This window comes from Schistocerca gregaria, chromosome 4, assembly GCF_023897955.1.
Source record: "Schistocerca gregaria isolate iqSchGreg1 chromosome 4, iqSchGreg1.2, whole genome shotgun sequence".
Lineage (NCBI taxonomy): Eukaryota > Metazoa > Arthropoda > Insecta > Orthoptera > Acrididae > Schistocerca > Schistocerca gregaria.
The window spans coordinates 359,998,026-360,022,088 of NC_064923.1; the positions used below are offsets into that span (position 1 = coordinate 359,998,026).

Genomic DNA, 24,063 nt, shown 5'->3' on the forward strand with positions numbered 1-24,063 from the left:
CGTCCAATGCATCGTCCAGGAAAGAAGACACGATTTAGATGCGTCCGGACTTAAGTGGCGAAGTGGGCTGGAGCACCATCATGTAACAGCCACATAATGCTTCGAATCATCAGTGGCACTTCTTCCAGTAAAGGAGGCAAAGTCATCTGCAAGAAACATCGAAGGTTCAGGCCTGTTAGGCGACGTGGGAGGAAGCCTGGTCCCAAAATATGGTAGCCTATTATCCCGGCCCACACATTCCCGCTGCACCGATGCTGATGATTCGCTGTCACCATACCATGGCGGTTCTGCATACTATTCCACAGACGACTGTTATAAAAACTGAAAATACAATTCAGTGTAAAGGTGGCCACGTTTGTGAGTAAGATGGATAACACAAATCCTAGAATCGCGGTTGTGAAGAAACCAGCGACAAAACCGCTCCCGATGTGAAAGTCTGTCGATAGTAAGCCCTGCACACGCTGTAAGTGATAAGAGCAGTAACAGTCGCCATGGAGAATGTTCCACACTGTCGTCCGACTTACTTTGTACTGGGGAACCAACTGCGTGGTACTGACACAGCGGTCGCCTTCCACAGTGTTAAATCACGTTTTCCTCTAAGTCTGGTGTTCGAACATTTGGGTACGACATTCATGATTTCCTGCTTCCTGAAACAACCCTGTCTCAGACAAACGGCGAAACTCTGTTGCATACACTGAATGCTGTGGTTGTTGTCGGCGGGTATAGGTCTCCTGATACTATCTTGCTGCCTGCTGCCATTTACCTTTCCGTAACTAGACACCATGTCGGCAAGCTCTCGATTGGAATACGGAACCTTTGTGTACAAAGCTGTGGCACATCCAGTACAACGTGAGTCAGCAAGAGAAACGAATCAGACACAACATTACCGCTTACTATGGCAGGAGAGCGTGTTAGAGAATAACGTATGCGAACGGTACAACTCTGTAGATAAATTGTTTTGGTTACACGCAAGTCAAGCCACTCTTCAGCTCAGTCTGATTGCTCTTCGTCAATAATGACGAAGGGGCACATATGCGGGATCATCGATATTAATGAAGTGAACACAGGCGTCCTCAAAGGGGAGGCAAGAAGGAACGGTTGCCCCTCTTGGACTCCCGTGTACCCAATTCTTACACATGCAGTTCATGGGAACGTATGTCCATTCGTTGGCGCGGGGGTGATTTCAGCGTTGTCCTGCACTCCAGGTGACTGTCAAGGTGTACAGAGCATTTCCAAAATGGTCCCCAAACTGATCAGTTCCTTCCTCACATTGTTTTCGTTGGGTTCCAGAAAGACGCCATTCCAACATGCTGGTGCGCAAATTCCGGCGACTATTCCCAGCATAAAATTAACATGCCTGCAGTATACAGGCCCAAATTGTCTTCAATTCCCACAAAGATGACGACTTCTCCCACCGCACAACTCAATCACAACAGTAGTTTACCATTTGTCTGTGGTCGAGGAAGACCCCTCACGACTTGCCGATACCACATTCAGTTGTACAATCACAGAGCGCTTGTAGCAGTCTCTGAACATCACAGTATTGCCATTTGTTGGTGAGTTCATCTGTAACTCATTTATGGACCGAAATGCAACAACTGCCAGCCGGGGTGGCCGAACGGTTCTAGGCGCTACAGTCTACGGTCGCAGGTTCGAGTCCTGTCTCCGGCATGTATGTGTGTGATGTCCTTAGGTTAGTTAGGTTTAAGTAGTTCTAAGTTTTAGGGGGCTGATGACCTCAGATGTTAAGTCCCGAAGTGCTCAGAGCCATTTGAACGATTTTTTTGCAACAAGTGGAAAGAGAAAATATCATTTTTTGTGCTAGAAGAGAGGGGGAAAAACTGAGAAAAGTCAAGGCCGAAAAGATCTTCACTTCAAAAAATTGAACCTTCTCAACTTCCATAGGAATACAACACAACATAACAAGTAGACATAAAGCTATGAAATCAGTAGTCCAGTTGTTAATAGCACAATACTGTATCAAGTTGTGCGACGAAAGTCGTCGTGGTTCAGTCCTAGGGTGTTAAGAGTAGATTGTACTGGGGAATTTGTGGCTGCGTTGGATGGTTTCCAATATTCACCTCGTCGAGTGCTGGCACAGATTACGTTTTACGCAAACAACTAAAAAACGTAGCTTCCAAAACACGTTTTATCATTAATTATGCGAGTCAACTTCAAAAATGGGAAGGCATGAAAATAATACAATCAATTTATTACCGTGATCAGGTACAAAGATTTTTAAGCAAACTAAAGTTCCTTAATTGAAAAAGTGTGTTTAATGTTTGTTTCCTCTTTCTTCACATTCGGACGTGTTAATCGGGGGGAGTGTTACTGGCTGTTTTTGTAATAATCAACAAGAATTCCACAAGTTTTCTGATACCGGTAGGGCCTATAACAAATGGCAAGTCTGGAATCTTGTCCCCTCCTGCATAAAATTTTGTGGACGCCCATAGAAGTGAATAGATCGGGCGCTGTGCGAACGAACGGGGGTACTCGGGTCAGTCGTGGAGTCCAGTCACGGCGCCACACGACAAAAGCTGGCGGGACAGGAAACGCTTACGAGCGAGCCCTGGTCGATTGCAGTGCCGCACACGTGCCCGCTGGCAACCGCTGAATAGTGGCCCAGCTGAGCCAGTGGCCACGGTACCTGGCCACCCTCCAACACCTTGCTCTCCCATCCGTGGTCAGTTATTTGCCGAAGATCTTATAAATCTGCCTGCATCGATTAGAAAATATAAGTCACACAAGTAAGAAAGTCGCCGAAATGTAACGCCTTATAAATGACAGAATATAATATCATTGGCAAACTGGAAGTATACAGATATCTTGGTAGCGATGCCTTAGTCTTTCGGATAAACAGCTCGTAATTTCACAGTTTTCCGTTTCAGATGATTTTTAAGAAATGTCTCTAGGCCACTTAGTGTGGACGTATTAATTATTGTTGTCGGTGCTGACTAAGGTTAGTTTTTACGGTCCTTATGGCAGTCAAGGAAAACTATTGCAAGTGTATGACTTGAAGTCCTTTGGCGAAGAAGTAAGAGTTCCCCTGTTCGCTATTCAATCGTTATTCATCTTGGTTCTAATCTTTGTATCGCCTGTTTCATCAATGACTCCTGGTATAATTTTCTGAGCTTCCTTCCGTATCTATCACGTCAGTGTAGCGGGTTTTGATTTCCTGTTTCGACTGCTACACTGGCTCATGGAGACTTAGAAAGACCATATGGTGTCATTCTAATGCCCTAAATATTTTGTATGTTTGATTTGTTTTGTTTTAGCAGTACCACATGTTTGACTCCACTTACAAAATAAATTCTTATGGGGTCATTCCATGTCAGTTTCCTTGACATCACAAAAAGATTTATACCCTTCTTGAGTGAATTATATTTGGCATAGAGGTCACCTACAATATGTACCTTTTAACGTATTACATTTTTTTAATCACATTTTGGGATTCTTTATTTTCCCTCAGAAATATGTTGTTGCTGTTTTGATTCATAGAGTGTGTTTTCTAAGTGGATGTTACTGGGTTGTAAAAATTTCACTGGACTGTGCGGTATAGTTCCAAAGTTATTAAGATCTGAAGTTTGGTCTGAAGATAGATTGCCAGATGCGGTTAGCAATTTCCGGGTCACGCCACCTTCTTTCACAAGCCATTATTCTGGAACTAATTGGCACGGGAACTTCAAATTTTGTACATGAGTGTTCTACACTTGGTAGCATTGGTGTGCTAAATTTCAGCCAAATCTGAGACTATCAGATGGGACATTTTCTCAAATTGGTTCAATTGACATAGAATGACCCTATGGTCTTTAAAAAGACCTACATGGATTCATAAATCTTTTCCAACTAGATATTAAGCTTGCTTAGAGTCAATATATATATATATAACTATTTGTAGACAGGCGCTTTAAGGGTAAAATTAACATCTTTGTTTTTCTACAAATGGGAGTAAGCAGCCTAAACTGCTGAAGTAACAGACAACCCCAATAATTCCCTCAGACACCACGTCAATCAGTACAAAGTATTGAAAAGTAGCTTTATGTCCACACCGTTTCTGTTTGTTGAACTATAAAACCACATTTTACAAATCGTCCTATATGAAATCATTTTTCATCTAAATAATCTCCCATTAAAATTTCGTACCGGTACTTATCAGATATTATTTGATAAGGGTGTAATCTTGCACATATATTTTATACTGTATACTTTTGTAGAATACTGTTTTGTTCTCTGCATTTGTTTTGGGGCACTGATGAATTATTTGTGATATACACTTTATAAGTAGAAAGTACAATGAGCAAAGTACAAGATGATTTTCATTTCGGGGGCTCGTGAAAAAAAGCATGCTTTGTATCAGTGCTTGCTATTTCAAAAAGTACATTTTATCACATTCGCGTGCTGTACAGGACAAGCGATAAAGCATATTTGAAGTAAAACCAAGACCTTTACAATTTTCGTCTCCAAAACAACAGGTATGTGTGAAGCTTTCTCCCAGAAGAACACATTACATTCTGTGCGGATAGAATGAATAGAATTTTTTGGCACAAACGTCGACTTCAGCCTAAAAATACGAAATGTTCTCTCAGACACTCTCTTGCGCAAACACTAACCTTGCATTCGGCCGTCACGTACGAAACAACTGCTGTTACCGAACCGCCGACATTACACTGCAAGCAGCTGTTCTCAAGCTCACTAGTCACTTCGCCGCCAGGTGCGCTACTATCTAAGCTCAGTCGCTTCTGCCATCTACTGACGATTATGAAAACTACATCCTCGTACCAGCGTCGCTTCTTGTCACGGCACATACATCGTACGAACGTCGATATATAAGATTGATTCGACCTTTATTAAAGGGCTGTATAATATGAAATCAACGAATAAAAATGTCTGTTCTAAATTAAAATTTGAACAAACATAAAAAAGCAAATGTGATATGAAGAGGTATGCTGCAGGTAATAGTTTGTTCCGTAACTTGGAATGAAAATAATCTCTAGTTGGAGTCACGAAAGATGGCGGTCGATCTTCGGCTTGTTGTGCGCTCCTACGTCACGCAGTTCGCAACAGCCAGTGCGCTTTTCAGTAGTGATCTGAGCGTTCTGTTGCGAATGCCGTACATAGTCCGAATATTAAACGTGGTCATAGAGATCTATTTGGTGAATTTTTATTCCATTTGTTGCGAGATGTCATCGCTAATATTGGTGATAAGCGACAAATTTTACGTAAGCTAGCCAGAGACATAATATGCAGAAAACTCGTTTTCTTCAAGCACAAACAAAGCACGTGTCTACACGTACCGCGACTGTCGCTTGAAACCGGCAAGAAAGCAATTCCCGTCCGTTCCTCGACCAGTGCGAACGGCCATCGTTCGTGAATCGGACTTTAGTGTACTGATGAGTTACGAAAGCCAAACAACAAACCCATCTTTTTCCACGTAGTTTTGACTTGTTTTATCTTCATCTGGCTGTACAATAATTCGCTCGGTTTGCGTTACCATATGTTGTGGAGCTAATAATTACGATGTCTATTTACACCATACACGTTTTGCTTTCGATCTCAAATGATCTTCAGAGGCGACTGTCTACAAACGCCTAAATTTGCTGTTCTGCTATACTGAAGTCCTGCTTCAAAATGGAGCGTGATGGTGGATTTAGAGCTGTTATGTTCTGTGCATAATGGGTAGAGACGAATTGCACAGTTCATTTAGGCAAGATACCATGTTCTGATGCCGACTAACTATTTATTTTAAGTTTGTACCCAAGTAACTATGAGATTCGTCCATTCAAAACCTGTAAGATAATTAACGAGACACAACGAGAAGAAGAAGAGCAAATAATGAACAACAGAAAATCCGTGAAGCTTAGCAGTTATAAGTTCGATAAACAGACAGAAAAAGAGAAAAAAAAGAGAACTGTGTCTTACAACTTAAGTTTACGGAAGATAAACACAAAAAAACACACCCTGAAACGTACAGCAAGACACAAACACAATGATGCGTTAATTATCACAATACGATTCTACATATAATGTAAGAAGTTGTTCAGCTTCCATCCAAGCCCCTTTTATTTAGATAACAATACAACTTTAGCAGTCTGCTTGGAACGAGACAATGCCAATAACGTTCTGATCGTGTGCCGAACATGATCAATGCTCAGGGATTGCACAGTCTGCTTTACCTGTATTTTGCTGACAGTGTACCCTTCAAAGCATTGCACAACTGTATTTACCGCTTCGCTCCCATTTGGGTGAATGTTCAAACATGCTCATCCACGATGAAGATTCCTCTCGAAACACTCGAATGAGCTCTAGGTGTCACTCTGTGCTGCCGAAACCATACGATGTGTACCTCCATATCGCTTCCTTTAAATAATACTGAATACATGCTAAATTAACACGTTTATTCCAAGTTGTGTGTATATGCCGAAAGTCATCGACATGTAAAAATCAAGGTACCTGACGAAAGTTATTTGCTGTATTTTATTTTCGCTGATTACAAACATGAGTCCAGATTCATTCATTGTCTCAAAGAATTTGATCGTGTGTGAAATGAAATGAGGCGCGCATTTGTATCTCCTTTGACGGGGAACAACGCAGTATTTTGTCATTTGGGAGTGCATGGGAGTTTTCATAGCATGTGCTCTTCCTGTTCGTCACAATTTGAAATATGAAGGGGTGAGAACGAGATACCCTCCACAGCCACCTCCAAACTTCTTTTCTGTTTCGAAGCTAGCTTTCTTTTGTCCTTGTGTGACGCGATGCAGTCTTTGCGCTGTGACTGAGAATGTTATTCAACAAGTGCGTTGCAGGGAGTAAACAGATAGGACAGTAATTCGCTCAGGTGAATCTATGACTGATTTTTAGAAATCAGGCTTTACTTATTGCATCTCCTCCGTAAATGGGAATCCACAAAAATTTGTTCATTTGGATGGGGGGGGGGGGGGTCTGCATGAGTTGATGAATTGACCCCTCTCCCCAATTTCCCCCCCCCCCCCCACCACCACCATCCCTGCCGATGTCTAGGCCTTCTTATTACGTCAAACTTCCAAACCTTGCATACCTTTTCTTGAGACCTGGGTTCCCGGACTCTGAAATGCTCGTTGGAAGACTTAAGGGCACTATATAGACAAGCATTACGTATACATGCAGTAGGGTTTCATAATTATCTTTTCCTCGGGACGTAGTGTCCCATAATTAAATCCAGTACGTTATTTCTCAAGTCAAAATCCCTTTTTCTCAACACATACTAACCGCAATGGGATGAATGAGATATCGTTAGAAAGGGTTTTTAATCGGCGTATGACAGTGCATACCGATTTTTCGCTAAAACGTATTGTTTGCGGAACATTTTAGCGTTGATGAGACTTTTAACTATCATCAGCAAACGTGCATCGTGGATGCCAAGCTTCATATCTATATTTTACGAAGCTAACTTAGTAATAACGAAAGAGAGAGCCCTTTTTAATATTGTATTATTACAAGTACCGTTTTATTTATTGTAAAGAACGTAAGGTCGATTAATTGGGTACTTTATATCAGCATGCTCCTAGATAATAACCGTGACCACTGGGGTTTTGCATAACCTCTGCCAGTCGTGCAAGATGACTTTTCTACAGAATATACTTTCTGAAGCGACAAATGCATTTGTCATTGTCGCCTTGAATTGGGACTTACCTGTTGCTACTACGGCCTAACGTGCTTACTGTAATTGAAAATGTTTGTCGAATTGATGTTTTATGTGGCCCTACTGACAGTTTCCTATCTCTGCTCGTCGTACAAGCCGCGGCAAACATTCTGAATGTAAAAACATTTTTGGACAAAGGGAAATTATATACAAGGATGTATTATAAATTCAAGATAGTTACTTCATGTCGTTCGGTTCACTTTTAAGGTTGTTTTCTCTTCATTTCAACAACTACCCTTATCCCAACGACTACAGTTACCCAAAATACTGTCATTATTCGAAACTATAAAAGTACGTAAGTTTCGTACGAGTCCCTTGGGTGAACTTCGTTCCCATCCTGTGAATCTGGCCACGGTTTTCGGGATGTTCCCCTTGGCTGTAAGGCAAATTTTGGAACTGGAAATCTCCTTCCATATGTTGCCAGTTGAGACTTCCGGTACCATTGTGCCCTGCCAGGTGTGTCGCAGAAAAGAGCCTTCGCTCTACTATGGGCCATTACTTGAACAGCCCACTCGACCTAGAAATTAAACAAAAATCCCATCCCTGCATCGCAGAGTTTTGAAACCAACTTGAGAGCCACGTGAAGGGTGGAAAAGAGTGAGTCCCAGTGATGACGAATTTGCGGAGACGATATTCTCACTTTTTCTCTTATAGCTGCAATAAGACACTGATTTAAGCCACGGGTGGACAACCGCCTGGCAGCGGAGGAAATTCGTGGGAGGGCAAGGCGCTCCCATCGAATTCTGTCCGGCACAGATTTTCGGATATTCGCCGTCTGTTGCTCGCGTTATTCGAGTTAGGGTTCTGTGTAATACAACTGACATACGCTAAATTAAAGCGATTTAGACTTTTAAACTTTCTAAACTGAAAAAAGGAGATGATAATTAATTTATTTAGCGTTGCAGAAACAATTCCAATGCGATCAGTCGTCAAAAGCATTTTTGGACAAATATAAAAAAAATGCTTGTAATAGTGTTTGTGGATATTAACACCTTAACTTTTAAACACGCTGCCGCGCGGAGTGACCGAGTGGTTAGAGGCGCCTTGACACCGATTGCGTGGCCCCTTTCGCCGGAGGTTCGAGTCCTCCCCTGGGCATGGCTGTGTGTGTTGTTTTTAGCATAAGTTAGATTAAGTTAGTTTATGTGGTATGTAAGTCTAGGGACCGATGACCTCAGCAGTTGGTCCCTTAGGAATTCACACACATTTGGACTTCAAACACGCTAATGGCTTACCTGTGGCCAGGAATCGCAAAGGTACTCCTAATTGTTTATCGACTGGGCATTACCTGGCTCAATGCCTTATTTTGTTTTTCTAATCTTCCTCGTATTAATATTAGTAAATAATTCTTCTTGATTTTGGACGTATTAGAACTCTGTAACTATTACAACTGAAGGTAATTTGTAATGAATTAACTGCAGCCAGTTGCTTTTACAGGCTTTGATTTTTCCATGATGACATTGCAAAATATCTGGCGTCCCATCTCTAGAAGTTTACATTTATTTACGTGTAGTGAACATCGTTTCCTTACTAATTGAGTTGCGGAAATTTGTTACAGAAGTTGTTCACGGCCAGTAAATAAATGCAAACATCTGAAAATAGGATGGATGTAAAATGAATAAAACGTGTGTTTTATGGCATAATTTGTTTGCGTCGCGTGTCGGTGCCGTTCATATCGGTGCGTTGCAGCATTCTCGTTAACGTCACGGACGTTCTAGTTTTGACTTTACGCACAAGGAGCGCTGCTGTCGTGTTATGTGACAAGGCGGCCAATGAGCTTCAGTATGTGAATGAGACCGCCGGTCTTCAAAGATCGGCCGAGCCTGATTTAAACAACAGTCTAATTAGTTACATTGAGTAATTTCTGCAAAATTCCCCCATATTAACGTGGTGTTAAGCGTTAAAAAATTCTTTTGGAACGTTGTATTTGTAATTACGAGGGTCGGTCAAAAAGTAATGCCTCCCTTTTTTTTCTAGTTAAAAAAATTAAGTTAAGTGAAAAATTTGAATTTGGCGCCATTCCTCAAACCTTGTTCTGCAATCCACTGCAGTAGTAACTTTCTGTGTCAACAGGTGGCAGCACAGCAGAAGTTTGTAAGATGGCCGACATCGATGTTCGTTTGAGACAGCGTTGTGTGATTGAATTCTTGAATGCAGAAGGTGAAACGCCCATACGCATTCATGAAAGACTGAAGAAGGTGTATGGTGTTGTGACAGTGGATGCCAGCACTGTTAGACGATGGGTTCGTCGTTGTAAGGAAGCTGAAGGGCAAACACCGTTGACTGACGAAAAGCGGAGCGAAAAGCAGCGCTTCCGTTTGGAGGGAGATGAGTTTCTGAAAAAAATTGTGACCGGGGACGAAACATGGGTGCATTTTTTTGAACCCGAATCAAAGAGGCAGTCAATGGAGTGGCGTCACACAAGCTCGCCGAGGAAGAAAAAATTCAAAACTGTGCGATCGGCAGGGAAAGTTATGGCAACAGTTTTCTGGGATACAGAGGGTGTGATTCTGGTTGATTTTTTGGAGCAGGGATGCACAATAAATTCTGTTCAATACGTCACAACCCTCAAAAAACTTAAAGCACGTCTTCAGCGAGTTCGCCCAACAAAATCAATGGCAGATGTTCTTCTTTTGCATGACAATGCAAGACCACACACCAGTCGTCACACCTCTGACGAGATTGTCAAAATTGGATGGGAAGTTTTGCCTCATCCCCCATACAGCCCTGACCTGGCACCATCAGACATCCATCTGTTCGGGCCACTAAAAGAAGCTCATCGTGGGATTCATTTTGAAGATGAGGAGGCCGTCAAAACATCCGTGCGTCAATGGCTTAGGAAGCAGAGCTGTGATTTTTACCGTGCTGGGATACATGCCCTTGTTCAAAGATGGACCAAAACTGTAGAGATGGGCGGAGATTACATTGAAAAATGACAAAATGATCCTCAATTTTGTGGTTTTCAACCTATGTAATTGCATTTAAATTTCCTGACAATTAAACGTAGAAAAAAAAAGGAGGCATTACTTTTTGACTGACCCTCGTATTTCTGAACCAGCTATTTAAAAGTGCTAAGAATCTTCCAGTCAGTTTCCTTTTTCACTACATTCTACTTCGACAGTTACACGGGGCTGGATGGCAATGTATCAGCTTGAAATGAAAAAGCATTTGGTTTTCAAACGATTCCTCGAAAATACATGCTAAATGTATTTTAATAATAGTGTCTGAAACGACATCCGCTTTTATTCATCATGCCGATTCTCACACATAATGGGTACTGAAGCATTGTTACGACAAGAAGGGGAATGTATTATAAACGTTTAACATCACGAATCTATTGTAATGAGCCATATATAGCGCTATCATTTCGTCTAGCTTCGAATGTGAGCTTTTAGTTTGTGAGCACTTGAGAAATTTTGTTAGGTCCTGAAACCAGGTCCCTTCTGCAATAATGTGTTGTCAGATTTTTACGAAAACTGAACCATACCTTGGATGAATGTAGTCTCAGAATGAATAAAACTATTCGTTTAAGCGATTAAAACTGAATCATAACTATTACCTTTACCGCTAGACAGATATTCGTGGAAGTAAAATGCATCGTACGCCACAAATTGTACTTCTTACATACTTCTCGGATACGGCCGTTTTCTCTTTTTTCCTGTAGGTGGGGGGGGAAAATGTAAAAATGTTTTCACAGTACCGGCTTTAGTTTTACTTCTGACAGCAAAATCCTCGGTGTCCTAACATCGAGACGAATAATGTTGAAAGCCTAGTTTTACGCGGTAATTTACCTACAAATTCCTCGATGGCGAGGCTCCAAACACTCACAGCGATGTAGTTTAAGAGACAAGTAGCGTGTACGCAGCGTGTGTGTCCTACAAGTCGTCAGGCGCATTTTCTCTCGAGTTTCGGCAGATGTTTGCCATTTCGTTTGTGCAACGTGTAGTTGGAGTTAACCAAACAAACATTAACATATGTTTTTGAGTGGGGTCCGCGTGTAGCAAAACACAATTTTATTTTTGTCGTAGACATGTTTCACAATAAAAATAAACACTGATGACGTTGCAACTGCAGTGAAACATGTCTGTGACAGAATACAAAATTTTGTTTTGCTAAAAGCGGACCCCACTCAAAAACATATGTTATTGTTAAAGAAAACACAGACAAAGGAGCTTCAACATCAAGATGGCTATCAAACAAATATTGCTCATCACATGCTTCATGCGTGGTGGTTTGTTTCCTCTTACAAACAACATGATTTTTAAACCATTATTTTACGTGCCTGTTCGACAGAGTGGTGCCAAATGAGTCTAGCGCAATATTCGCTTTATCGGTATGATATCAACAGGGACAGTAAAACACGAAGAATAATCAGGACTGTAGCAACGAGAGCACCGCCCTAGCCGGATGCTCGCGCCACACAACATCGCTGCTCAGTCACTGCTGGAGTTCTGGCTATCTTCCGTGTTTTACTGTCCCAATTAATACACGTAGACAAAACAAATATAACACTAGTCTAATTTGGCATCACTCTGTCGAATGGGCACGTAAAATTCCTCTTTAAAAATAATTTTGATTATAATGGGAAACATAGAGACATCTCCCGTCGACGCTGGGCGTCGCATGAATGACGTGATGGACGGTAGTCGTTTGAACTGACCCCAGCTACATATTGTAAAAACGAAATTGCGGATATTTGCCGAATCAATAACAGCAAATATAATGGCGAGTTCTTAAAACACACACACACACACACACACACACACACACACACACACACACACACACAACGCCACGATCCTTTACCTCTCCCTTTCTTGTCGACATGTCGTGGATCTCTGGATCTAAGGAGTTCAATGATCACAAAACTTTTCATTAAATGAATCTCAAGAGGCCTTTGAGTTCGAGACGCACTAACGCAATAATCGCTGCACGTTATAAACAAAAATAACAAGCCGCATTTTTCTGGCTATATGTGAAAGCTAATATGAGACACTTTTTAGGGAGTCTGATACGGTTTTGCTGAAAGATGGGCTGATTAGCAACGAAGGTTTGTGCGCTTAATTTATAAGTATTTCATGCAAACTGGCTCCACTATGATGAATTAAAGTCCCTCGCCGCCTTCTTCTGTATATAAGTATACCCTAATCTCAAGAACAAAATTTAAGGATTTTGATACGGATTTCACGGATGGACGAGCTGATTCACAGGAAGATCTGCGTGCACAATTTATCATCGCTACGCCAGACAAACCGCTGACCGGAGGTACTTAGTGCTTCCCACGAGAAGCTGGGGCATGGTGCTAGTGTGCATCATAAATGTAGACAAAGATGCAGTCAACACATCTATGTGCATTAAATATCGTGAATTAAAGAGACTTGTTCATTAACGCTCCCACTAATGTCCATGACTCAATAAATAAAAAAAAAAAAATATACAATGTGGACCGAATACGCATTTTATTCTCTCCAAAGACGCTAGCCACTGAAGTGGGCAGCCTCTGCTTTGAATTAAGCTATGATGGAGGAATCCATATTACCTAAACGACTAACCGTGGGCCCTCTCACACAGTCGCAGTAGCTGTTTGCTTAACTCACGACCTCCAGGGGCATCAAAAATTTGATTTTCCAATCATTACAATTATATCTGGCCAAATTTAAAAATTTAATTTGCTGTAATAATCTACTCTATAAGAGGTATAGTCTTATGTTAACATTTAACATAGTAAAACAAGTATTACATTTACAAACTGTATGTCTAGCTGAGCCATCAGATCACAACAAACTGCAAAACGATTCGGAAAAGATATCTGTATGATGCGAAAATTGACAATTGGCCTTAAATAATGAAAAGTGTGAGGTCATCGACACTGCGGTTACTCGAGAAAACAAATGGAAAGGCCGTAAATTCAACTAATACCTACGGACTACAATTACGAACAACTTCAGTTGGAAAGAACCAAAGAGAATGTTTTGCGGAGGGCAAATCAGAGACTGAGTTTTATTATCAACACACTTAGAAAATGTAACAGATCTAATAAAGAGACTGCCTACATTACCCTTGTCCGTCCTCTTTTGGGGTACCTCTCCACGGTCTGGGATTCTTACCAGGTAGGATTAACAGTATACATCCACAAAGTTCAAAGAAGTGCAGCACATTTGTATTATCGCGAAATAGGGGAGAGAGTGTCACTGTCATGGTACAGGATTTCGGGAGGAAATCATTAACACAAAGGCACCAACTTCCTCCTCCGAATGCGAAAATATTTTGTTGACATAGGGAGAAACGATTAACGTAATAAAATCAGGGAAATCAGAGCTGTGTTCGTTTTTTCCGTGGGCTGTTCGAGATTGAAATAATTGAGAATTATTGTGAAGGTGATTTGATGAACCTTCTTCCAGGCACGTAAGTCTGATTTGCAGAGTATCCATGTAGATGTCGATGTACAAATTACGGCTATAAGTGCAGATATTTTTATATGTCGTACATTAATGTGTACGCGTCGAACAATCTTCCCACAAATACATCACAAACTTTACGACATGATGTTTTCTGCATGGTCAATACTGCACCACCAAGTGGACTATACCTGTCACGTAGACTAACTACTTTCCACCCACATGTCCACACCTCTACACTTAACATGCTGCCCAGGGGAAAACGAGCAGTCATGGCTTGCTGTGCCACATACAGCTGGGGGTACTTGTTAACCGAAAGAATACACGACTTGTGATACCTACAGACATAAAAAAAAGTTTTGCATTACCCCGGTTCCCAGAACTCCTGAAGACAGACGTTGACTGTGGATATTGTATCACAGAGACAATCCCTTTGATAGTTCAGAGGTGTCACTAAACCCGCCCAAAGATGTAAACAACCATGCATGAGCAGCGCCTATTAGACGGAGGGGGTCCGACAGCCGATCCGTTCCAGTCATTCCACCAGGAAGGAGGTACATGGCTCGTGTTGTCTGTCGTTCAACCATGTCTAGACGGTCAATACCGCGGATCGATCTCGTTCGCATTGTTACTTTGTGCCAGAAACGGCTCTCTACAAGGGAAGTGTCCAGGCGACTCAGAGTGAACGAAAGCGATGTTGTTCGGACATGGAGGAGATACAGAGGTACAGGAACTGTTGATGACATGCCTCGCTCAGGCCGGTCAATGGCTACTACTATAGTGGACGACCGGTACTTACGGATTATGGCTTGTAGGAACCCTGACATCGGAGGAACCGTGACAGCAACGCCACCGTGTTGAATAGTGCACTTCGTGCAGTCACAGGACGTCGTGTTATGACTCATACTGTGCGCAATACGCTGCATGATGCGCAACTTCATTCCCGACGTCCATGGCGAGGTCCATCTTTGCAACCACGACACCGTGCAGTGCGGTACAGGTGGGCCCAACAACATGCCGAATGGACCGCTCAGGATTGGCATCACGTTCTCTTCACCGATGACTGTCGCATATGCCTCTAACCCGACTATCGACGGTGACGTTTGGAGGCCACCCGGTCAGGCTGAACGCCTTACTCACACTGTCCAGCGAGTGCAGCAAGGTGGAGGTTCCCTACTGTTTTGGGGTGGCATTACGTGGATCCGACGTACGCCGCTGGTGGTCATAGAAGGCACCGTAACAGCTGTACGATACGTGAATGCCATCCTCTGACCGATAGTGCAATCATATCGGCAGCATATTGGCGAGGCATTCGTCTTCATGGACGTCAATTCGTGCTCCCACCGTACACATCTTGTGAATGACTTCCTTCAGGATAACAACATCGCTCGACAGAACTCTAGGAACCGAGGTGACACAAAATTTTTTTTTATGTGTGGGTAATTAATAGTCTCTAAATGACGTACATACTGATATAATGTTGTTCAGTACATTGTCCTCAGTCACCAACAGAAATATCTGCATGTGTTACATCCTGTACATGTGTTGAAGCAGCGTAATCCACAATACGCCAGTTACTGAGACTTCACCCAATACGGTATTTGAGAATGAGAGCACTTAGCTACTTGCACCAAACTTCAGACGTAATTTAAAACCTTTAAAAAGATTTTTCCAGCTTACACCCCTCGCAAAATGTTCAAGGGAAAAAAATTATCGCTTACTACATTTTTGCTATTCATGCGGTATTACTTGAGCATGAGGCATGAAGTTTTGATTTATTACTTATTTGCTACTGACGCTATTCGCAACAAATTGTTCCCCGGTTATCCACCTAAGGACATCACACACAGCCATGTCCGAGGCAGGATTCGAACCTACGACAGTAACGGTCGCACGGTTCCAGACTGAAGCGCCTAGAACCGCTCGGCCACTACGGCCGGCTATATCAGTCAATATAAGTGAAAAATTATATGATTTTGCGATAGATAGGACAAGAACATGGCGCCATAAACATTGAGATGCGTGGAAAACTACCTACTGCTTAGAATGGAGTGCGAGTTACCCAGAATACGACGCCTGTTCAAAAAATTAGGGAACTTCGTCCTCAACATTTTTCTACGCCTACCTTTTACTTATTGTGCACGCTCTCCTTCGAAAACTCCCCCCCCCCCCCTCCTCCACACAAACACACACACACAATTTATACACAGCTCCCAACGCGGTTTCCACTTTCGGAAGCAGGCTCGGTTCGCCTTTTCTTTTGTCGGATAACATGCAGCGCCGGCTGCGAATTTTCTTTAATGTCGTCTATCGTTGCAAATCTCGTCCTTTCAGCGTTTCAGCATCGTAATAGTAGACCCACGTCTCATTACCAGTTATGATTCTCGTTCTCATTTGCGCGATTCAAAAGGTCTTTACAAATTGCGAGGCGAAGGTCTTTCTGGGCCTAACTCCTGAGCCGTGGGACCAACTCGGCGGCAACACGATGCGTTCTGCGATGCTGTCCCAGGATTTCCTGACACGATCCAACTGAAATGTTAGATTCCTCTGCAGTTTCTCGGACAGTCAGTCTGCGATTGGCACGCACCATTTCTCTGACGTTGCTGACATCAGCGTCGTAGTTAGACGTCGAAGGGCGTCCTGAACGAAGGTCAACTTTGACTTCCGTCCGAGCGTTTTTGAAGTGTGTGAATCATTCGTAACATCGAGTATGGTTTAAGCACTCATCACCGTAGGGTTCCGGCAACACTTGGTGTGTGTCTGTAGAGGTTTTCTTAAGTTTCAAGCAAACTTAATCCAGCCAGACCCATTGGTCTGCCATCTCGAAATTCGCAAACTGTGAGACACACCGTTCTACTCAATACAGCGCTGAACAGTAACTAACAGAAATACAACAATGAAACTTACGGCAAATAACATAAAACACAGGGGTGCGATGATCCACGTCGCATTTCGCTCCAGCACACCACTGGTGCGAAATTACGAATGTTCCAGAATTCTTTGAGCAGGCCTCGTACACTCAGCCCTTGTTAAGTAACGAGAGGACTTAGCGACTTCCAACAAACTATAAACGTAATTAAAAACCTTTCCTAACCTTATTCTGGCTTATATACTTAACTGCAAACATTCAATACAACAACTCATTTATAAAGCAATCACACGCTTGCAACTGCTTTACACGTGGGAGTTCGATTCTTTAAAGAATTGGGGTTTCGCTGGCTTGTCTCTGGGCCTATTGAAGTCTGGTGAACAGTTGCCGCATTTTAAGGAGATCTGCTCTGCTCAGCAGCTGACATCATACGTCATTCGCAGGATATTCGGTAGTATGCAGGTTCAGATTTAGAGCAGCAAAGTTTGGTAAACCCATTTGATTTTTCTTAATTCGAGGTTAAGAGCAGTATATTCTAACCTCAAATATTACTACAGTGTGGGAGGAATGCTAGTGCCTAAAACATTTGCGCCCGTTTTGCCAATCAGCGAAATGGGGGCTAATGCAATAATGAAAGTTGCAATCTGCCAAGGGCTGGGGAGGGGCGGAAATACGGGCCCCCAAGAGAGTGGTACGTTCAGTCCGTATTTCGTAAGACAACTGTTGTTCGCACCTGATAATGAATGGCTACTACATGCATTATTTCCAAATAAATCGCCGCGAGTGATACCATCTCAAAGCAGAACGCTGGTATAGTCTTTTTTAAGTTCTTTATAGAACAGAAACAGAAAGACTGATGGATGATATCAACGGCACGAATTAAGTAACTGAGGGACACTTTTCTCAAAATCTCCCAGATATATTCTTGACGATGTTCCATACCGCACAGTTTTACAAGGTAAGGCTTCCACCATTGCTTCCTGCAAAGAAAATACAGTGTCATGATCGAGAAAAACCAAAATTCATTGAGAGAACACATGAACAAGTGGGTATCGAAAAGAAATGGATAAGGAAAAGAAAAGGAGTTTTCGGTTCTACGGGTATCTCCACACAACTGTTACCTAAATCTAATCGAACTAGTATGAAACGTAACTAACAAAACTGTGATCAATCTTTCCTTGAAATTTTGAAGATACTGACGCAGAATGGAGAAACTGCAGAAGACTGCGCGAAAATTTGTGAGCGCGTTAAAAACATTTAATAGGAACATTGGAATAGTGATTTGTTAATGGAGCTGGAATCTGGAAAGGTTGTCTTGCAGGTGGGCAATATCAAAGAGGGTGACGTGGACACTGACTTACACTGTTGATTCGCAAGACGTTCTACCGTTACAATAACAGAGCCGACTGACACAGCTGATGAAATCATAATTTAAAGATTTAACGTTTAGTACGTGGTACACGGCCGAGTGCAGTGGGGGTCTACTAAATGAGAAGTAAATGCTACTTTCGTTCTTATAACTTGCACGCATACAGTAGGAGCACTTGTATTTGTCCATCGTCAGAAAGAGTGGAACTGCAGTTCCTCCTCTCTCAGCGATGGTGTGGTTTCTGTGCCAACAATAGCAGCAGCGTCGCTGCCGTAATATTATGTCGTCCAGTTAATACGCCTACCGTCAACCCTAGTTACCTCCACTGCATTTTATTGTCATACAAGCAAATGCAGTGGGCCAGACACCCACTAGATCAAAAAAATCTGTGATTGCCAGAGCACCGTGGCTCAGTGTTCTGCAGCGTGTCTCGCCATACTGGTACCAACTAAAGGAGTGAGCAAAGGGCAGTTTAGCAAATAAATAATCCTAGTAAACACAGGTCCGAAAGCCAAAAGTTTCTCCTATACAAAGTATACAGAACAAGAGTCATGCAATTGTTATAACATTGTCACTTTGTATGCCTATTTTTATTTCGAAACATCGCAAGTGAGCTGTACATTAAGGACTGCCAAATTTCTCTAGTTTGGTTTTATCATCACTCTGGAAACCGAAGTACTTGTAAAGAAAAATTGTATCGATCGTGGGTCATCAGTGGCCCGACTTCACCCCGTTGGAATTCTTCTGTGGGGATATTTAAAAGCTTTGGTGTAATCTAGTTCTGTTGATAGTATCCATTAATTTTAGAAACGCATTGTTTACGGTTGTCACTGCATTCTCGATACGCCTGGGCTGTTTGAACTTGTGCGGGGTTCGATGGAGATACGTCCTGAAGCATGCCTCCACATGAACCCTGACCATTTGCACTACTGGTTGTAAGGCGTTTCTCCTCAAGTTCATCTCTGCATTTGCATCCCCGGAGACACTGTTACAAGAGGTTCAGGTGCTCAACCCTAATACGTAGTGTTCGTGGGAGATCGTTGGTGCCGGCCGCTGTGGCCGAGCTCTAGGCGCATCAGTCTGGAACCGCGCTGCTGCTACGGTTTCAGGTTCGAATCCGCCTCGGGCGTGGACGTGTATGATGTCCTTAGGTTAGTTAGTTTTAAGTAGTTCCCCTAAAGGCGGAAGAATCAGCAATGATCAAGGACATGAGGATGCAGAAGGCAATGGAAACCACTGCATTAAAGACACGTAACGTGTATCCACAGGACATGTGGCCTGTAATTGAAGAAGTGTCATGATGATCTCTCCATTGGCAAAAGATTCCGGAATAGTCCCCCATTTGGATCTCCGGGAGGGGACTGCCAAGGGGGAGGTTACCATGAGAAAAAGATTGAATAATCAAAGAAAGGATAATGTTCTACGAGTAGGGGCGTGGAATGTCAGAAGCTTGAACGTGGTAGGGAAACTAGAAGATCTGAAAGGGGAAATGCAAAGGCTCAATCTAGATATAGTACGGGTCAGTGACGTGACGTGCAAGGAAGACAAGGATTTCTGGTCTGGTGAGTATCGGGTAATATCAACAGCAGCAGAAAATGGTATAACAGGTGTAGGATTCGTTATGAATAGGAAGGTAGGGCAGAGGGTGTGTTACTGTGAACAGTTCAGTGACCGGGTTGTTCTAATCAGAATCGACAGCAGACTAACACCGACAATGATAGTTCAGGTATACATGCCGACGGCGCAAGCTGAAGATAAACAGATAGAGAAAGCGTATGAGGATATTGAAAGGGTAATGCAGTATGTAAAGGGGGACGAAAATCTAATAGTCATGGGCGACTCGAATGCAGTTGTAGGGGAAGGAGTAGAAGAAAAGGTTACAGGAGAATATGGGCTTGAGACAAGGAATGAAAGAGGAGAAAGACTAATTGAGTTCTGTAACAAGTTTCAGCTAGTAATAGCGAATACCTTGTTCAAGAATCACAAGAGGAGGAGGTATACTTGGAAAAGGCCAGGAGATACGGGAAGATTTCAATTAGATTACATCATGGTCAGACAGAGATTCCGAAATCAGATACTGGATTGTAAGGCGTACCCAGGAGCAGATATAGACTCAGATCACAATATAGTAGTGATGAAGAGTAGGCTGAAGTTCAAGACATTAGTCAGGAAGAATCAATACGCAAAGAAGTGGAAAACGGAAGTACTAAGGAATGACGAGATACGTTTGAAGTTCTCTAACGCTATAGATACAGCAATAAGGAATAGCGCAGTAGGCATTACAGTTGAAGAGGAATGGACATCTCTAAAAAGGGCCATCACAGAAGTTGGGAAGGAAAACATAGGTACAAAGAAGGTAGCTGCGAAGAAACCATGGGTAACAAAAGAAATACTTCAGTTGATTGATGAAAGGAGGAAGTACAAACATGTTCCGGGAAAATCAGGAATACAGAAATACAAGTCGCTGAGGAATGAAATAAATAGGAAGTGCAGGGAAGGTAAGACGAAATGGCTGCAGGAAAGATGTGAAGACATCGAAAAAGATATGATTGTCGGAAGGACAGCCTCAGCATACAGGAAAGTCAAAAAAACCTTTGGTGACATTAAAAGCAACGGTTGTAACATTAAGAGTGCAACGGGGATTCCACTGCTAAATGCAGAGAAGAGAGCAGATAGGTGGAAAGAATACATTGGAAGCCTCTATGAGGGTGAAGATTTGTCTGATGTGATAGAAGAAGAAACAAGAGTCGATTTAGAAGAGATTGGGGATCCAGTATTAGAATCAGAATTTCAGAGAGCTTTGGAGGACTTACGGTCAAATAAGGCAGAAGGGATAGATAACATTCCACCAGAATTTCTAAAATCATTAGGGGAAGTGGCAACAAAACGACTATTCACGTTGGTGTTTATAATATATGAGTCTGGCGACATACCATCTGACTTTCGGAAAAGCATCATCCACACAATTCCGAAGACGGCAAGAGCTGACAAGTGCGAGAATTATCGCACTGTCAGCTTAACAGCTCATGCATCGAAGCTGCTTACAAGAATAATATACAGAAGAATGGAAAAGAAAACTGAGAATGCGCTAGGTGACGATCAGTTTGGCTTTAGGAAAAGTAAAGGGACGAGAGAGGCAATTCTGACGTTACGGCTAATAATTGGAAGCAACGCTCAAGAAAAATCTAGACACGTTCATAGGGTTTGTCGACCTGGAAAAAAGCGTTCGACAATATAAAGCTGTTCGAGATTCTGAAAAAAGTAGGGGTAAGCTACAGGGAGAGACGGGTCATATACAATATGTACAACAACCAAGAGGGAATAATAAGAGTGGACGATCAAGAACGACGTGCTCGTATTAAGAAGGGTGTAAGACAAGGCTGTAGCCTTTCGCCCCTACTCTTCAATTTGTACATCGAGGAAGCAAAGATGGAAATAAAAGAAAGGTTCAGGAGTGGAATTAAAATACAAGGTGAAGGGATATCAATGGTACGATTCGCTGATGACATTGCTATCCTGAGTGAAAGTGAAGAGGAATTAAATGATCTGCTGAACGGAATGAACAGTCTAATGAGTACACAGTATGGTTTGAGAGTAAATCGGAGAAAGACCAACGTAATGAGAAGTAGTAGAAATGAGAACAGCGAGAAACTTAACATCAGGATTGATGGTCACGAAGTCAATGAAGTTAAGGAATTCTGCTACCTAGGCAGTAAAATAACCAATGACGGACAGAGCAAGGAGGTCATCAAAAGCAGACTCGCTATGGCAAAAAAGGCATTTCTGGCCAAGAGAAGTCTACTAATATCAAATACCTGCCTTAATTTGAAGAAGAAATTTCTTAGGATGTACGTCTGGAGTACAGCATTGTATGGTAGTGAAACATGGACTGTGGGAAAACCGGAACAGAAGAGAATAGAAGCATTTGAGATGTGGTGCTATAGACGAATGTTGAAAATTAGGTGGACTGATAAGATAAGGAATGAGGAGTTTCTACGCAGAATCGGAGAGGAAGGGAATATGTGGAAAACACTGATAAGGAGAAGGGACAGGATGATAGGACATCTGCTAAGACATGAGGGAATGACTTCCATGGTACTAGATGGAGCTATAGAGGGCAAAAACTATAGAGGAAAACAGAGATTGGAATACGTCAAGCAAATAATTGAGGACGTATTTCGCAAGTGCTACTCTGAGATGAAGAGGTTAGCACAGGAAAGGAATTCGTGGCGGGCCGCATCAAACCAGTCAGTAAACTGTGTTGAAACCGTTCTTGACTCTAGAACGTGCACACCGAATGTCGGTTGACCATCTGTGTACATGTCCACTATGGACAAATGTTAGTTAGTTTTTTTGCTGAAGAAGGTTGGGTTATCCCGGCTGAAACCTAGGTAAATCTAGGTAAAATTTTGCAACTGGGGCTGATGGTTTTTAAAATTAAAAATTAACAATTATTTGTGTATATTTTTCTGAAATGGACTGGCCTGCCCACAGTCCCAACCTGAACCCAGTGGAACACATTTTCGATGAGTTACAACATTTACTCGCTCTACACCAAAGCGTCCAGCATCACTGCCTTCTCTGGTTCCAGCTCTTTAAGCAGAACAGGCTGCTCAGTGCTCAGAGCCATTTGAACCATTTTTGTACAAAAAAATGCACCTTCCTAAAATCGGCCTTTTTCCTGCACCAGTTTTTTTCTATTGGAGGAAGAGTTATTGTACTGGTGCTTGGGAGGAAACACACAAAATTCAAATTAAAGTGTGAACGCGTGTGTTTGGCAGTTAGCCCCCAAGCATTTGCATTCTGGTGCGAACACTGCGGAGATTGCGACTTTCCTGACACTGAGCAACTTCAACCAAGGCTATTCAGCAATTCTGAAGACCATGACGACGATGGACGTCACCCTGGGACTCTATTCGACGCAGTTCGCCAAGCATTCGGACGACCACCGGATTCAAGCGGCCGAAAACCGCTTGTCAACGGCCGTACGAGCGGCTCTGGAGCAGCGCAGGGTGGCCTAGATCGAGCAAAACGCCCTCTAGGAGGAAGAGGAAGGACTAGTTTATGGACTCGGAATAGCAGATTGAACGTAAATTGAATAGTATTGCATTTATATGTAATCAAAACTTAAAACGCGTTTTTCTCGAAATCGTGCGGTATGGTTACTTCAAATAAAGTGAAGCGATTGGAATGACTCTTTGTTTCCGACGAAGCTAACTAAATTGTCTAGGATTTGTACAATTTTTATTCCAATCCATCAACTATAAATATTTTTACTTGGCCAACGAAGTCGAAAAATCGATGAAAAAACCCCTATTTTTTTCAAATGGGCGCCATTTTGTTTCCTATGGTGCAAATAACTTAAGCGAGGTGCAACTTATAGAGAATCTTATATACTTCGCTAACGTCACCTTAGTTCTGATTTCAGACGAGCCGGCTGCCCTGTGACATACCGCGCGTGTAGCTCTACATCAAAATTTTGTTACGTTCCGACGGCACTTCCACCATTGCTCTTCTACAGTTCCGGTCGAACAATTCCCAGTTTATAGAGGAAATATCAATAAACATTTTGACCAATTTGAAATTGTTATCTATAACACATGCCAAGAAAAAAAAAATTCTCAAAGAACATGCTTTTTTCGGGCCGAAGATAGTAAACCTCCCCATAATGCAGCAAGACGTTGGCTCCGTCTTCGACCAGTAGGGTGGCAGTTTGCGGGAATACAGACCCTCACAGTAAGCTAGCGTA

The 24,063-nt window shown here is 42.4% G+C and overlaps 1 protein-coding gene across 5 annotated transcripts in view; it reads right to left on the bottom strand.

Annotated features, from left to right (window-relative positions):
* Window positions 1-24,063, bottom strand: part of LOC126365928 (nocturnin) — a 392,287-nt gene that overhangs the window by 136,191 nt on the left and 232,033 nt on the right. Inside the window, exon 1 of one of the 5 annotated variants that reach the window (XM_050008691.1) lies at window positions 4,611-4,699. The exons of the other annotated variants lie outside the window; for them this stretch is intronic. The gene's annotated coding sequence lies outside the window, so the exon portion shown is untranslated. Of the gene's footprint in view, window positions 1-4,610; window positions 4,700-24,063 lie in introns of those variants that run through there. 5 annotated transcript variants of the gene reach the window in all.